This window comes from Berghia stephanieae, chromosome 14 (genome assembly GCF_034508935.2).
Source record: "Berghia stephanieae isolate SIO BIC M18660-M18661 chromosome 14, UCSD_Bste_1.3, whole genome shotgun sequence".
In the NCBI taxonomy this organism is placed as follows: Eukaryota; Metazoa; Mollusca; class Gastropoda; order Nudibranchia; family Aeolidiidae; genus Berghia; species Berghia stephanieae.
In genome coordinates, this window is record NC_088373.1 from 23,248,665 (window position 1) to 23,260,025 (window position 11,361).

Consider the following 11,361-nt stretch of genomic DNA (forward strand, 5'->3'; position numbering starts at 1 on the left):
TTGTTCTTTTAATTTGATAGCTCGTGAAAGATAATTAATCAAGAGTAGTTTCTTTTTTACTATCCCATTTTCTTCCTTTTTACTGGCGCTGATATAACCTTACATTTGTTGCAAGCGCCGTGAAATCCTTTAAAAACAAACAAATACCTTTCTCTTTCATGAACTGCTTGAGGGTTTTAGTAGAATTGCAAGTTTTTGCAATTTTTTTGCAAATTTTTCTAATTTTAGCTTGCAAAATTTGGTATTTAAAAATTTAAAAAAACCAAAAAACCGCCATGTCAAGTTTGTACCCGAAACATCCATTGTTTGTAGTGCTTCCATCCGAAACCTTTCCATTTTCACTTTTTGGTAATATTCTTACTCTCCCACCCTGACTTCAGCAACCCCACCACGATCTACATTTGGTAACATTACATCCGTAGACCACAGAGCATCTATGTGAACATCAAAGTGATACTAAACTGCTAGAAGCTACGGACTGTAGAAAGTAATGAACAAAAGTGAATATAACAGCTTCAAAAAAACAAAAAACAAACAAACAAAAAACGAACACAATGCCAAACAGGGAACGTTTTGGGCTCAAAACCCATCTTCAGCCAACAACAACAACAACAAAAAAACAATTAAAATATAAGTACATTACTTATAAACGAGACCTACAGAAGATCTGGTTTTTAAGTAATGTGTTTATTGAATTGAAAAAATTGAATTGAGCTTTTATATAGCGCAATATCCACTAAATGTGTTCAAAGCGCTTTACAAGTTGTCCCTGGTCAACAGCAACATTTAACATGTAGGACGCGACATAATGCCTATTAGGCGATATTACAATTTTTTGGACAAAGACAACGCTGTTACCGGCCAAGTACTCATTTTACACCTGAGTATGGTGAGAGAATGTGAATAAAGAGCCTTTTCCAAGGACTCAACAATGCGCCGAGCGAGAGGCTCGAACCCAGGACCTCCCGATCCGTAAGCGAGTGTCATACCACTAGACCACATAGCCGCCCATTCCAGCATTTATTGTTTTTTAAAATTTTGTTGTTGTTGTTGTTGTTGTTGTTGGTTGATTTTTGTACATTGCTATTTGAATATGGCATTGTGATGAAGCTTCTGGCAGTTTCAGGGTAGTTCATGACTGTGATGTGTGTGGATACAAAAAACGTTTTGCAGATTTGATAGAACGTAATCGTCTTGTTGAAGCATAACCATTAAAAGTTGCTGTCCTAGCTTTGATATAAATAACAATGTGAAATTGAATGTAAGCTTCAATTTAATATACGAAGACAGATGAAATGGACGTTTCCGGTATTTCCCATCAATGTTTTGTTTATTCATCTTAACAACGTCACTACCACATTATCTCATTCATCTGTAGTGTTTCATTCATCCTGTTTGTTGATAAACGGGAAACCCGAAACGTCCATTTCATCTGTTGTCATAATCAAATTGAAGCTTACATTCAATTTCACATTGTTATTTATGTCTTTGAGCTTCGAGCTGCAACGTTTACAATGTCCTAGCTTCGTGGATTTGTGTTTTTTCTTTAAATTTTGACTATTCTTTTTTTTTACCTGGACCCTGCCCTCAGTAAGTAATTTGCCAGGAGGAAAACAGTAAAATGTCGGTTTTATTGTTTTGATTAGAGGTGACATTTCTTCAATCCTTGTCAATAATTTCTTTATGATATATTGTTTCTTGGTTATTAACGTCTATTTTTTGTTTGTGTTTAATTGTACCCCTCTTGGCTGGGCCCTAATGTAGTGTATTTATAATTAATTACATTTTTCCGTGCAGCATCATAAGATGCCGTTGCCTTGGCATTCCATTAAGGAATATAGATGATCCGTCAAACAAACATCTGATGTTAACAGGAATCATTCATATATTGTCCAAAGTGAACAGATTGGGGGGGGTTAATGATCTATCTTGCCAAGGAAATAAAACGAAATTCCCTGAAGTGGGGCTCGAATCCAATACCTTCCGCGTCACAGTGCAATGCCTTAAACTAGAACTCAAACTAGACTTACGGATAGATTGCCCTTGGAATTTAAGTTTTCCTTAAAATCTTCTTTTTGGTGATTTTTTTGTTGTTTGTTTTTTGGTTTGTTTGTTTGGTTAAATTTTTTTCCTCTTTCCTTTAGAAAGGTAAGAATACCCTTGTGTTTGAAGACAAAATCACTTACATGAAATGATTAGAAATATCACATTGATTCCTTTTCGTGTCATCACGAGACAGGAGGTGCTCATGCCATGTACAATATTATAGTTGAGGTGTAGTTTTTTTTGGGGAGTTTTTAATTATCATTTTTCTTTGTTTTTTTTTATGTTTAAACGATTTATCATCATGTATTATTAACATTCGTGTTTTTGTCATTCATTCCTTGCCTGAGCCATAGCGATCAATCAATGAACACAGTGGCTCTGTTGTACTACAATTCTCCCAGTGTAAATGTTGCTGCACGAAGCTCGAAGAAATAAATAATAATGTGAAGTTGAATGTAAGCTTCAATTTAATTACAAAAACAGATCAAATGAACGTTTCGGGTTTCCCCTTTATCAACAAAACAGGATGAATGAAACACCACAGATGAATGAGATGATGTGGTAGTGGCGTAGTTAACTGTGGTGTTTCATTCATCCTGTTTTGTTGATAAAGGGGAAACCCGAAACGTTCATTTGATCTGTTTTTGTAATTAAATTGAAGCTTACATTGAACTTCATGTTATTATTTATTACAATTCTCCCAGTTTGCTTTGACATTAACTAATAGGCCCTTCACACATACGTTTCGGAATGTTGGTTCAGAATTATGGTTCAGAACATCGCTGCGGCTAGCCTTCCACACTCCACGTTTCAGTGGGTCATTCTATAATTTTCAATGAATTCAATGATAATTTCTTTTGCCTGAGATGCCGCAATTTACGTAAATCAAATACACAAAACATAGACGATTACACACAACGCTTTAAAAAAATAATAAAGTAGCGCGTGTCAGTGTCAGATAGAATTATAGTTATTGAATACAAATTTTTTTATAATACGTGTTTAAAATGGTCGTGTATGCGTAGAGTTTGCTCATTTTGATTCGCTGATTCCAAATATGTAATCAGATATAAACAATCGGTCAACTATTAACAATTTTAGAAAATCGATTTTGTTCAAAATTCAATGAGTTCAAATCACTGACGTCACTGGCACAACGTAGTCGTCTACATTCACTTTGAACAGCAGCAAAAATATTCAAGCAGCATGTCATATTGCAACTTGGTGGAACGACAGTTTAAAATGCCATTCCCTGGGTGGGGATCCTGACCTCCCATAGCAGGCAGGGAGGTACATGCTGTGTCTTCTATCACCCTGTATCTGTTTTCCAATTTCTTTCTGTCTTTGTCTTGGAATGAGATTACTTGGTTTTGTCCTGACCGTGGCCGGAGTCCTTGACTGAGAGGGAAACAGTCAAATGTATAGTTATTGTTTGGGAGATGATATTTTTTTCCTTGTAAATCATTTCTCTGTTATGTATTATTATATTTGTTATTTTGAATTTATAATGTAAGCATTTGAGTGTATTCCTCTTTGTTGGATTTTGTGCTTGTGTCTGGAAGAGACTTTTAGGCGATCTCAAACTAAGTATTTTGATAGTGTGCTCTCGGAATCTACATCTGTTTCCTATTTTAACCAATTCCCCTTTGTCTTCCCTTTTCTTGGGTGCTTAAATTGTAATTCTAGAATTTTTTACTATCCCATTTTCTTCCTTTTTACTGGCGCTGATATAACCTTAATGTGTTGCAAGAGCGGGTGGTTGGATGGGAGCATCACCCTTGAATCATATACCTATGAAGTTCTCATGGGTGTACGATCCGATAGTGATGTCGTTTCTTCTTCTCTTTACTAGCCTATCCTGCTTCTTTGGTTTGTGATTGTATTTTTGACAGGGGATATATTTTTTTCTGTAAATCTTCTGCCTGTTTGTTCTTGGTTATTTATAATTTAGCTTATGATATCTTTAGGTTATGATTTTGATTTACATTTGTACTATTTTTGTTAGGTTGCTTGTTTTTTTTGTTTCAGCGGTCTCTCATATAACCTCAATTGTGTTGGAAGAGACCTAAAGCAACAAACAAAAAAAAAAGAGCAGTAAAACCCTCAAAAACAAAACAAAAACAAACAATGCCATTCCAATGTTTTATTTTCTCCTCCACACATGTGGGTTGGAATGACGTCTGACCATTTAAAAATCTCTGGAGCCTGCTGACGAGAATCAAGCAGGAGAGGGGTATTTTATCTTGGTTTTTTTTTTGTTTTTTTTCTTGGCCAACTTGGTTTGAGCCAAAAACCTGTAACTTTCTAATATGTAAAAATGAAAATCAATGCTACATTTTTACCTCGAAAATAGATAATGGCTTTATTTTGCTAATGGGGGTCCCGATAGCTCAGTTGATAGAGCACTCGCTTCACACGCAAAGGGACTGAGATTGATCCTGGGTGGAGTCGGATATTTTTTTTCTGATCTCCCTGTCTACCCAGTAGTGAATGGGTAGTCAGAGAGATCCTATCCAAAGGATAGCAAGCAATTGCTATTTTCCATTTCAAGCTATAGAAACCGGGATAAATTCCAGCTGCATGGGCGGAATGGCTCTGGACAACTACTTTTTTGTTTTAAAAATTTTACTATGGAAATACAGATAATGGCTTTATCTCGCTATGCAGGCATTTGATTTGATTGTGATAAAGAATTTTTCAAACTTTCCATCAGTTTTTTGTCAATGTTCTCCATTTTTTGGGTTTTTGTTTTTTTAATGTTAGTTGTCCTCGAGGGGAAATAAATATTATAAAGAGCTTAGGGTCACGGCTGTATATATAACTGTTGATATGTGATTTATGAATGTGATATTTGATTTATTTAAAATGATACATTACCATACTATGTAATTAAGGGGCGGTTTGGGTCTAATTATTAGGAAAATGTGCGGCTATGTAGTCTTGTGGTATGACACTAGCTTTCGGATCGGAAGGTCCTGGGTTCGAGCCTCGCTCGCGCATAGTTGAGTCCTTGGAAAAGGCTCTTTACTCACTTTCTCTCACCGTACTCAGGTGTAAAATGAGTACCTGGTCGTTAACAGCGTTGTCTTTGTCCGAAAAATTGTAATATTGCCTAACAGGCGGCATGTCCGGTCCTACATGTTAAATGTTGCTGTTGACCAGGGACCCCTTGTAAAGCGCTTTGAGCACATTTAGTGGATATTGCGCTATATAAAGCTCAATTTAAAATCCTTCAAAAAATTGAATTTGAGATTTTGATTGAAAATGATATTTTATTATCTTAGAAATAATATTATTAAAGTCCATCTTCTTAAAATAGACTATAAAGGCACGAAAGAAAGAGACAGTCGAAAAGGGTATAGTTGTAAGAAAAGTGTGAAAAGCCGAAAGCTATTTTGCTATTTTCTCAATATGTCATTTTTCTAAGGGTATGGGATACTGTGTCAAATGTTTCTCAGTATATATTCAATGAAATCCTCTGAAAATTCCCACAGTTATCACAGTATTATGTCACCATAGAGAGATTTTTTTGATGAGGTATGTGTGTTTTGAATTATGATCCAAATTATAAATTTTTATCATTAATCTTGTCATACAATTTTGATTCTCAACTTTGTAATGTTCTAATAAAAATTCCATAAGCTAAAGCTGTAAAATCTGTGTATGGTGGCACACAATGCTACAAGTTTGATAAGAGGGAAGAATATGAAGATCATTCCTTCATTAGTTTTTTTGGAACGTTTGCCACAAGATTGTTATAGTTTTTTATGCAAGACCCCCAAAATTAAGTCGCAAAACCAGTATCAACACAGATAATTTATATTTTTTAACCAAAAATGTTGTTTTTTAACCTATAATGATGGTAAAAATGATTAAAACCACCCAATATAGGTAATTGATTTTTTTTGGAAAAGACCCCAACTGCTCCTTAACTCAAACTCACTCAATCCTAGAGATTTTTCCTACTTTTCAAAATTGGGGAAAAATGTATTAAAAATGAGCATGTACATAGATAGTTTTAGTCAACTATCATACACGTGCAAAAACTAAAAGCATTAGCTTTGATACTACACCTATAATTTGTCTCAGAAAAATGTAATAAATAGGCATGGGGAAAATGTAACTCGGGTTAACTACGGATATAGTCGATTTCAGGGTTGAGTGAGTTAACGTAAAAGATAGACACACATTATGTTTTTTTGTGACATGAAAGTCTGGATGGGCCAATGTACATCGACCTCCCACAGGGCTCAGAATACCTCAGATGTCTTTTGAATGAATGAATTAATTAATTAATGAATGAATTTATATAACGCCTAGATCCACAATGTGCTCAGAGGCGTTTTACATTATGCAAATAAAACAAAACAATAAATTAATAATTTAAGCATAAAATCTATCATATTTGAATAGCAACAATCAATTTGTAATTTAATTACCACGCACTGTGCTACAAGATGAAAATTTAGGATATCTATAATATGTAGGCCTGATAGAAATGTTAAACATCAAATGATTTTCTAAAGAGAGGTGTTTTAAGTTTCTTTTTAAAATTTTCAAATGTCGGACATTTTTTGAGGGATGAAGGCAGTTGGTTCCATAAGACGGGTGACGACTGGCTAAAAGATCTCTCACTAAAAGACGATCTTTTAACATTTTATTTGTTGAAACTAGATATTGGCTTTTGCCCAGAACCTATCTGAAATCCTTCATTTAAAGGGAGATAGCGGTTAGATTTATGTTGATTATGCTTTTATATTCTTGTCTGTCGTATTTACGTTTATAATAATAATTGTTTATTTATAATATATCAGTTTGTGTAATTATCAGTCGTTTAATTTATTGCATACTATGAAAACGAAGGCTATTTTTCCAAAACTCCTTAAGTCGATTTTTCTACTTTTTGAGATTTTGCATCCGTAGGATCAATTGAAATGTAAATTTTATCTCAATCATCAACTGGCACAAGAATTTCCAATTTCCGTAGATTTGTATGAATCTGAAGTCTAGACATGATGAAATAATAAGCTGAATGAGCAATTGTAGTGGAAATAATCTCACTATCTCAAAATGGGAAACAACAGACTTAAGGAAGATTTGGAAAATTGCTCTTTGCATAATATTTCTTTCACAGTTGTTTTCTTTATCACAACACTGGGTGGGGTTCCTGACCTCCCATAGTGGGTAGGGAGGTACATACTGTGTCTTCTATCCCCTTATACTGGGTGGGGTTCCTGACCTCCCATAGTGGGCAGGGAGGTACATACTGTGTCTTCTTTCGCCCTTCATCTGTTTTCCAACATGCTTTCTGTCTTTGTCTTGGAATGAGATTACAGGGTTTTGTCGTGGCCCTGGCCGGATACCCTGACTGGGAGGGAAACAGTCAAATGTAAAGTTAGTTTTGGGAGATGATATTTTTTTTCCTTGTAAATCATCTCTCTGTTATGTACTGTATTATTTTTCCATTTACTTATGTATGACTTATAAACAATTGAGTGTGTTCCTCTTGGCGGGGACCTGTGATTATGTCTGGATGAGACATTTAATCATCTCAAACTAAGTACACTGATTGTGTGCTCTTGGAATCTACATCTGTTTCCTATTTGAACCAATTCCACTTTCTCTGCCTTATTCTTGGGTGCTTTAATTGTAATTCTAGAACTTTTTACTATCCCATTTTCTTCTTTTTCACTGGCACTGATATTACCTAAATGTGTTGCAAGCGTCGTAAAACCCCTTAAAAACATTAAATATTTATCACAACAGGCATCTTATAATATATCAGTTTGTGTAATTATTAGTCGTTTCCCACGCACTGTGCTACAAGATGAACATTTAGGATATCTATAATATGTAGGCCTGATAGAAATGTTAAACATCAAATGATCTTGGACGGGGTCTTTTGTCCTCCCATGACTTGCTGTGTCTTCTTTCTATCCCCCTATTAATATCTGTTTTCCAACGTGCTGTCTGTTTTTGTCCTGGCCCTGGCCGCATTCCTTGGTTGGTTTGGAGAGAAACAGTCAGATGTATAGTTATGGTTTTGAGAGATAATTTTTTTCCCCCAAGGAGTCACAACTTATTATTCCCATTAAAAGTCATAGCAAGCACTGTGAAACTCTTTAATAGCAAACCAAAACAAAAAGTTTGAGCTTTTCCCATCAACTGGATGATTTATTGGTTGACTGAATATGATATTTTTATTGACTGATTGATAGATTGATTCTTCTCTTCTTAGATGCCTTTCGCGTCTCGACTGAAAGATCGGGTCGCCTTGGCTGTTTCCAGTATTTCCTGTGTGAGGTGTCTCCAATATTGCCGGTCCTCTGCTAGGGTTCTCAGATTTTCAAGGTCCCCTGCCGTTATGAGACTAATGCTTTGTCCAAGTGTTGTGAGGTTTTTGTTTAGGATCACAGGGAGTGTTGTGATCGGTCTTCCTCTGAAAAGGTTCCCGTGTTTTTGGAAGTATCCCGACATGGCTTGGTTTGCTGGTATGTTTTTGTCCCTGCGTAGTATGTGACCGAAAAGTTGCCATCGTTGTTGTAAAATGTCAAGGGAGATTGGTCTTTCTTTTGTGATCTTATAGAGTGATTCATTTGAGATCTTTTTGGGGTATTTGATGTCCAGTACCCTTCTTAGCTGTGTGCGATGGAAGGCATCCAGATGTTCTTCTTCGGATTTTGTCAACGCCCAAGTGCCGCAGTTATACAGAAGTACCGGTTTTACAAGAGCATGGTACAGTTTCAGTTTGGTTTTTCCAAACCGGACAACATGGCTGACACCTGTTGACATTGAGCTTCGGCTCAGTGGATAGTCTTATGTTTCCATTTATTCACTGTGTGGAATCTTTAATTTTAGATTGATTGACTGATTTATTTATTCATTTATTTATTCATTTATTTATTTAAATACTTGTTTATTTATTTATTTATTTATTTATGTATTTTTTATTTATTCATTCATTCGTATATTTATTTATTCTCCTGGATGGGGCTCTGACTTCTCATAGCTGGGTGGGGATCCTGACCTCCCATAGCGGGCAGGGAGGTACATACTGTGTCTTCTATCCCCAGATATCTATTTTCCAACATGCTTTCTGTCTTTGTCTTGGAATGAGATTACTTGGTTTTTTTTTCCTGGCCCTGGTCGGAGTCCTGGCTGGGAGGGAAACAGTCAAATGCATAGTTATTGTTTTGGGAGATGATATTTTTTTCCTTGTAAATCATCTCTCCGTTGTATGTATTATTTATTTATTTTAATATATAATGTAAGCATTTGAGTGTATTCCTCTTTGTTGGATTTTGTGCTTGTGTCCGGATGAGACTTATAGGTGATCTCAGACTAAGTACATTGGTGGTATGCTCTTGGAATCTACATCTGATCCCTATTTGTTCCCAGTTCCCCTTTGTCTTACTTACTCCTGTGTGCTTTTATTGTAATTCTAGAACTTTTTACTATCCCATTTTCTTCCTTTTTATTGGCGCTGATATAACCTAAATGTGTTGCAAGCGCCGTAAAACCCTTAAAAACAACAAAACAAACCTCCCATAGTGGGCAGGGAGGCGTTACTATGTCTTCTATTCCTCTTTATCTTTTTTCCAACATGCTTTCTGTCTTTGTCTTGGGACGAAATTACTTGGTTTTGTCCTGGCACTGGCCGGATACCCCAGCAGGGAAACAGTCAAATGTATAGTTAGTTTTGGGAGATGATATTTTTTGTCTTGTAAATCATCTGTCTGTTATGCACTTTAATATATTTTGTTTACATATTATATATGATTTGTAAACATTTGAGTGTATTCATCTTAGTGGGGACCTGTCCTTGTGTCAGGATGAGACTTTTAGTTGATCTCAAACTAAGTACTTTGATAGTGTGCTCTTGGAATCTACATCTGATCCCTATTTATTGTTCCCAGTCCCCCTTTGTCGTACTTTCTCTTTGGTGCTTTGTAATTCTAGAACTTTTTACTACCCCATTTTCTTCCTTTTTACTGGCGCTGATATGACCTAAATGTGTTGCAAACGCCGTAAAACCCTGAAAAACATAAAAACAAACCTTTAGTTATTCATTTATTTATTTAAACGTTTATCTATTTATTTTTATATTTCGTTATTTATTCATTCATCCAACTCTTGTTTTTATTGCAGAACAGTACAATATCGTGGCCTTACTTGTAACAAAGTCAAGCTATGTTCAGCATGATCAGTGACTAGACAGAATCCCATAGATCACAAGAACACCAAGACTCATTGCTGTGATTTTGAGTGAGTTGTGTTACATAAATGACCCCACTTGACTCGGGTATGAATGAGCACGATAAAACAAGGAGGAATCCAGAACCGTAGTGGCCCATATAGAACTAAAGTTTGAACTCTGGTTTCTGTAGCATTAAATGGACGGTAATAATTGCCTCTAGAGTGAAAATGGAAAGGCTTCGTATGGGAACAAAACAGACAATGGACGTTTCGGGTACAAATCCTTCGTCAGCACACGTTTCCACGTTTATTTGTGTATTGTTGTGCTGACGAAGGGTTTGTACCCGAAACGTCCATTGTCTGTTTTGTTCCCATACGAAGCCTTTCCATTTTCACTCTTTCGTTAGTATTTTACGACCACCAGCTTCAGGCAGCCCTTACCGTTTTATATTAATTGCTTCCTACTCTTAGACGGAATGGTTCAAATAGGGAACAGATGTAGATTCCAAAACTTAAAACTTAAAACTTAAAAATACTGCCTTCCCCCTCCCTACCTCACAGAACTCCTAAAGAATTATTCGATCGACCATCTGATCGTTGTATTCCTCCAATGACACCCCCCGTTTAGCTATCCCACGCATTCGTACAAAAGCAGGAACAAGGTCCTTTTCTCATTGGTTGCGGCTATTCGGACTCGAGTCTTAATAGTCTCCCGTGGCTATTCAGACTCCAATTCCAATGCGCATGTGCAATCAACAGGTTTTTTTTTTTTTTTGATTCAGTATGAATGGTCTTCCATTGCATTTTTTTTTTCATTTTATATCTTTTAAATAGTGGTAATTATAAATAGAATTGATGCAAATCAAAATAACAATTATAGGAACTTTATTTGAAAAGAAAGACAAAATCATTGATCAAAAGTTACAAAAGTCAGTTAAAAGAAACTGCGGTCTAAAGGAAAAGCTTTGTTAACAACGCAAAGCGATGTCCAAACAAAATCAGGACAATTTAAAAAAAAAATTAACATATTATAATAGTGTTGGCCAGGCAACAATCCTTCTACAGTCTGAAGTAGGGGTCACGAGAGTCATGAGCCATTTTGACATGAGTAAAACAGAA